This window comes from Hakea prostrata, chromosome 5, assembly GCF_041222555.1.
Source record: "Hakea prostrata isolate BN-2017 chromosome 5, UWA_Hpros_2, whole genome shotgun sequence".
NCBI lineage: Eukaryota > Viridiplantae > Streptophyta > Magnoliopsida > Proteales > Proteaceae > Hakea > Hakea prostrata.
This window is the reverse complement of record NC_142604.1, coordinates 55,219,019-55,225,018: the sequence shown is the minus strand read 5'-3', so window position 1 is coordinate 55,225,018 and position 6,000 is coordinate 55,219,019. Positions and strand designations below refer to the sequence as shown.

The 6,000-nt window shown below is 34.9% G+C and overlaps 1 long non-coding RNA gene across 1 annotated transcript; it reads left to right on the top strand.

Annotated features, from left to right (window-relative positions):
• Positions 1-4,102: 4,102 nt before the first annotated feature.
• Positions 4,103-5,510, top strand: LOC149016646 (uncharacterized). The gene is made up of 4 exons (XR_016173721.1): positions 4,103-4,144; positions 4,522-4,566; positions 4,677-4,837; positions 5,023-5,510. It is a non-coding gene; the product is annotated as an uncharacterized LOC149016646 (long non-coding RNA).
• Positions 5,511-6,000: the final 490 nt, after the last annotated feature.

Below are 6,000 nucleotides of genomic sequence, written 5' to 3'. Positions count from 1 at the left end.
CAAGAGTTGAGTTTCAGGTTTTAGCCCTAATAACAGGTTAGGCTAAGGGTGAGCCTACAATTATTGTCTGTCCTATCCTGATCTGTCCCCGATTGTAGGCTTTGATTCTAACTCTAATCTTTGCCCTAATTTTAACATTAATTGATTTAGTCCTGGTTTTGGCTTGATTATGACCTTAACTTTAACCATGAATTTAATCTTTAAAATTGCACCATGATTTTGATCTTGAATCATTCTGATCCAATGAGTCTACTATGTTATATATATATATATATATATATATATATATATATATATATAATATATATATATATATATATATATATATATATATATATATATATATTTTCACGGTATTGGTGTAGCTAATAAGTTGATCTTAGGGAGATATACCACTTTAGAATTTAACCTCTTAATGATAATGCGAGAGTGTAATGACTTAAAATTTGTAACTAATTAATTAAGCTAAATTAACAGATCTAAATGAGTAGCCCTAACAAATAAATCTAATGCGATCGAATTGAAAATAAAAATTAAACATACATAACCTAAACATTCATCATTTAATAAAAAAAATGCATAAATAAAAGGTAGGAATAAAATATACAAACAATAAATAAATAAACAAATAAAATGAAGTGATCCGAGTGTCAGCTCTAGACCGAGGGAAATGGAGTATAATTAGGATGACTTTGACTATGGACCTTTTGCCGTAGCGTATAGTCCACCGATCAGAGGAACATATATTAAAGAAAAAGAAAATGCATAAAGTAAATAATATAACAAATAACAAAACAATAAATAGAAAAAGGAAACCTTAACCAAAGGGAGACTGTAGACATTTTTGATCAAGGAACCAAAGGGAAAGGAAAACAATAAATAAATACTGAAAAGTAAATCCTAAGTTAAGAATATGGAGGGGTAGACAGAACAAATAATAGAGGGGGGAGGGGGGGGGGAGAAGATTACTGACAAAGGCTATTTACTTGCATCATCGAATTTTAAATAATAAACCAAAAAAACTTGAACGATAGATTTAAATCTCAAACTAACCCTAACAACCAGATCTGGAATGATCTAAATCTGCAATTGCATAAACGCATGAAAGAGCTTACCATTGAGTAAAGGTATCTGCTAAGACCAACGGGGGTTGGTCCAAGTGGTAAGCAGCTTGGTTCGCTTAAGCAAGGTTCCGGTATCGAATCCTTGTGAATGCAAAAAATCTCCGCTGGGAGACTCACCCACCAAAACCAAGTGTGCAACGCGCGCGGCTCGAACACCGGTTTATAAACCGGGGTTGGCAAACCCCAAAAAAAAAAAAAGGTGTCTGCTAAAATTTTCTCAAAGAAAAAAAAAATCAGAATAGAAGAAACTAAGCTGCTAAATACTACACATGTACTAATTCTTGTAAATTGTGTATTTGCCTGCAAATAATTTTATAACCATAGAAGTTAGCTGGACTAATAATGGTCCCAATTTAAAAGAAGAGAATTTTAAGTTTTTCATCGGTGTTGCTCACTGTTTAACTTGACCAAGGGACGCAGTCTGCGGACCAACACAATTGGCCCATTCTAATTAACCTTAATTTCTTTGATTTCTCAATAAATTCAAGCAGATTCAATCCCCATCCCCATATGAGGTCTACTTGGTAATCCAACCAATCGAACAGATTCAACGGTAACATTAACAATTCTTTCTTACCTTTTGGTGAGGACTACGTACAACAATATGAACACCTGCAACTAACAATGTCAAACTCAAACTCAACTTCGATTTTATTGTTTACCAACTCCTCCTTAACCCTATCCTATATATTACTAATAAAAGAAATCCGAACAAAGTCATGGGTTTGAAAATTTTCAATAAATAAAAAAAAAAAAATTATATAAAAATTCTTACTTGAAAAACGATATACATTTTCAACGGTAACTTTTTTAAAGATTTTTTAAATAGACGAGTCTTGAATACTGGATACATTTTTTCTTTGTTATTTTTGTTCAATTATTGAGAAAGGAGTGATTAGGTTGAATATAAAAGAAGATCCGAGGAAACAGGAAGTTTGAACATCCGAGGAAACAAGATTATCTACGAAAAGATTGGCCATGTGTTGGAAATAGTTATTTTAAATAAGTCCACATTCAGTTCTTTTTTAATTGGCTAAAGTTTACTTTTTGTCTCTTCTTTACAAGTCACCTAATGAGATCTGCAGAGAGGCGATTATGGGTTGGACACGTTATATTATTTTATTTTATGTGACTTTTGATAGAATGTTAGTTTTAATTTTATTGATATAATTAAAAAATATATGTATCTTTCAAAGACATTATTTGACTTCCCAATCTCTATGTAAAGGAAAATGTCGTCATTTGTCAAAAATTAATTTATTAATAGGAAAGTGAGAGTGAGTTGATTAGCTTCCATATAAAAGAAGACCCAAATAGACTTTCTGAAGTGTGAACGCGAAAGTACAACTCTTTCTTTCTTTTTTTTCTTTTTTTTTTTTTTGGTAGTGAAGTAGTAGTTCTTTTACCCATATGCTAGAAGGACTCGAATCTTTTGTAGCGGCAGAAATCATGGCCATCTTGCGCCGCTATCCAGTGAGCACCACATGGCAATGAATAAATCATAACCGTTGATTTTGAAATATCCGAATAGATTATAAGTTTATATATGAAGCCAGTTTATTTGTCAAACCATTGATCCAACCAGCCCTATTCACCTAACACTAACAGATTGACTCACTGACTCACAAATCTACCTTTTCCCACGACGTCGCCACCATTGTGGTTGCCGGCCAAAATGACAAAGACCTCTTATCTTTGATGAATCCCATGACAACCAAAAAGAAAATCCATACAAATAATGTTAAGTGCATTTCCATTATAGCAGACATTATACGGAAAGGAAAAACTTAAGCAAAAGTTAAGTGATTATGGCATTGGAGCTATAGTTGTCATCAAGCTAGAGCTTTTGAAAAACTTGAGGACTTCTATATTAAGTTGAACCAGGAGGGGCGGAGGATGTTCAACCTAAGGACCAATTCCTTCTATGAGAGATCCAAATAATTTCTAGATGAAATTCTCTTGGCAGGGATTGCTTGTGCACCGTGAGAGCATAGAGACCTCCGAATCTTAAGAAAAATACAAATGGGTATCATGATGATTTCCAAATCAATAACCATTAGAGATTGTATCAGGTCTATAACTCTAGTAGTGTTGAATGATCTCTTGCAGTGCAAGATGGCTCCTTGTATGCTGTCGTCGTGTTGTAACAACGAATCGTCTCATTTACTACCCTAAGAAGGCAATGTCGGGAATCATCTCATTTACTACCCTAAGAAAGCAATGTCGGCATGGCTGCAACTATGAAATCCCCTATGATCCTAACCCAGAAACCCATATTGTAAGTCCAAGAATGGAACACGAGTAAAAGACAGCTGTGAGCCATCAAAACAGAGACCATTCGATTGAAACCTGAACGAATGAAATCGGATGATGAAGATGATGAACCTGAAGTTTTGCTAAGTTTTGTAAGAAAAGCTAACTCGAGCATTGACGGACTAGAAAAGTGGATTAAGAGTTCACAGTCGACACTTTGAAAAAGTCTCCAAGATCAAGTAAGATCATTCTGATGTGTAGTGAGCTAAGTGTTGAAGCAGTGCCACGGGGTAACTGTCCACAAAACTCAATCTTTGTGTAATTTCTAAGGGTAGGGTTGATTGGATAGGGGTCTCCTCGGGCAACCCCATGAGTAAGAAAGGGGTATTTTTGAAATTTTGTGTTTCGGACCCCTATTTTCTTTTGTCATTTTTTTTTTAAATGCATAGAACAGGATCAATCAAGGAGTTGTTGGTAAACCATCAGACTCAAGTTCAATCCAAATTTGAATATGATTATAACCCCAAAAAATATATATATTTAAAATTATTTTCGTTTAAACTAGTGCCATTAGTCCAGCTAATCGATCCCTGTGGTTATGCAATTATATATTTACAAGGCAAATAGACAATTAGAAAGTGTGAATTCTAAATTCAAATAGCTACAGGCCTTGTGAATGTGTACTATAAATAGAATGTTTGAGATGTGAAGTCACCACCATTAATCTTTCTCGAGGGCAGCTTCACGGGCTTTGGCATTCAAAGCAGGTAATACCACTCACTCTTGTTTATTTCGTACTAAGGTTCCCTAATGCAGTGAACATGCAAGAGGGATTCTAAATTCAAATTACTGGTATATGTATAGTATAAATAGAACGTTTGAGATCGATGTCAAGTCGCCACCATTAATCTTTCTTTTCACGGGCTTTGGCATTCAAAGGTAATAGCTAGCACTCAGTACTCTGAATTGTTTATTTTAAAACTATTACGATTTTCACGTATCGATCTCCAAGTGTGAAGGTTGGATATAGATCCAGTGAATTGTTGGAATATATAGTATTCACTCAATAAACTGTTGTAACTAATAAGATAGAACCTGCAACTTCCTTAAATTCCTTCTGATCAATGATTGTTTTTCTGCTTAGATATATCTTGGAGAAACCTTCTGCAGACGTCTTCTTCACTAAATGGTAATTTATCTCTCTCGTGTTGGCTTGGCTTTCATCGTTCTTTTCTATTAATTTTTCATACTCTTAGCTAACCATGTTGGTAATTGCTGTTTCTCCCTGTAAATCGACAGGCACAGGCGGACGAGGCGGACGACAACCACTCTATGAATTGCCAGAAGTTATTAGATTCAATGAGTGAGTCAATGATAGACAAATGGATTTTGGGGGAGATGTTGAGAACGCCAAATGATAAGTTACACCATTACTATGAGCACCGCCTATCATTTTTCAAGTAAGGATTTTCATACAATTGACATTTTTTTTTTGGTTAAAGTGTTGTTGTATTGATCAGGGATCTACTATATCATATTTTGCTGGTTATTGTAATTCCTTTGGTTTCACTTTCAACACGATCGAACTTATGAAATCATCTATTTTTTGCCGGTGGCTTTTTGCTTGGATCAATCAACCAAGAAGATATACAATAGGAGATGGAGATCAGCAGCCATACTTTATCGTTTCAGGAATTAAAGTGCCCATGGTAAGAGAGAAAACTATAGTGTTGCCAAAAAGAATAGAGATCAAACCGGCCTGCGACTATACGGCCGTTCACTGGGAGCCAAATATGAAAATTTTTGACGTACGTCCGCGTTTTACGAGGGCAGTGGAGCACAAGGGTTCTGAGATTACTACATCAGTTCCAATGCCATTCGATTCGACGGTACAAGACTTACTCGAACATCTAAAGCGTAAATATAAGCACAGGATCAAGTCGGAACGAGACACGTACGTATTGAGATACGGAAATTTGACTCTACAAAATTCCAACAAGTTATCAGACTACGATATCTCTGACTGGGAAAACCTCACGTTTCAGAAATTGAATTAACTAGGGTTCCAGAGCCTCCCTGCAGCGACATCCACCAGTCAGGTTGTGTTGGAAACTTGGAATGCTATCAACTACTATTCAGGTCAAGCTGGTCAATGAAATAAAAGTGATTCTTGGTTTTTTTTTTTTTTTTTTTTTTTTTGAAATTTGTCAAAGAAATTGGATGTCTTTACAACACCAAAGTCTTGGATCGACTAGTTGCTACAATTTTATTTTGTTTTTAATTTTTTTTCTTCATTTTAATATGAAGTAAAAAGAATCTTTATCTGGCCTGCTAACCTCTTGAATGGATATTCATGAATCCGGGATAGGATAGTACTCACATTGTCGTGTATAAAATCGACTCTATCTTTTAACAATGGAGCTAATGATTTTTGTTTTCATACATAAAAAGTTGATTATTGCCAACGCAGAGTTGTTCTAGTGGTGAAACCAATACCTCTTAGTGAACAGGTCGTGGGTTCGACTATTGCTGTGGCACATTAATATTCCTATCCTCTGCCGCGCTTAATAAAGCTCCTTTGTACCAAAAAAAAGAAGTTGATTATTAGGTTAAATATAAAGAG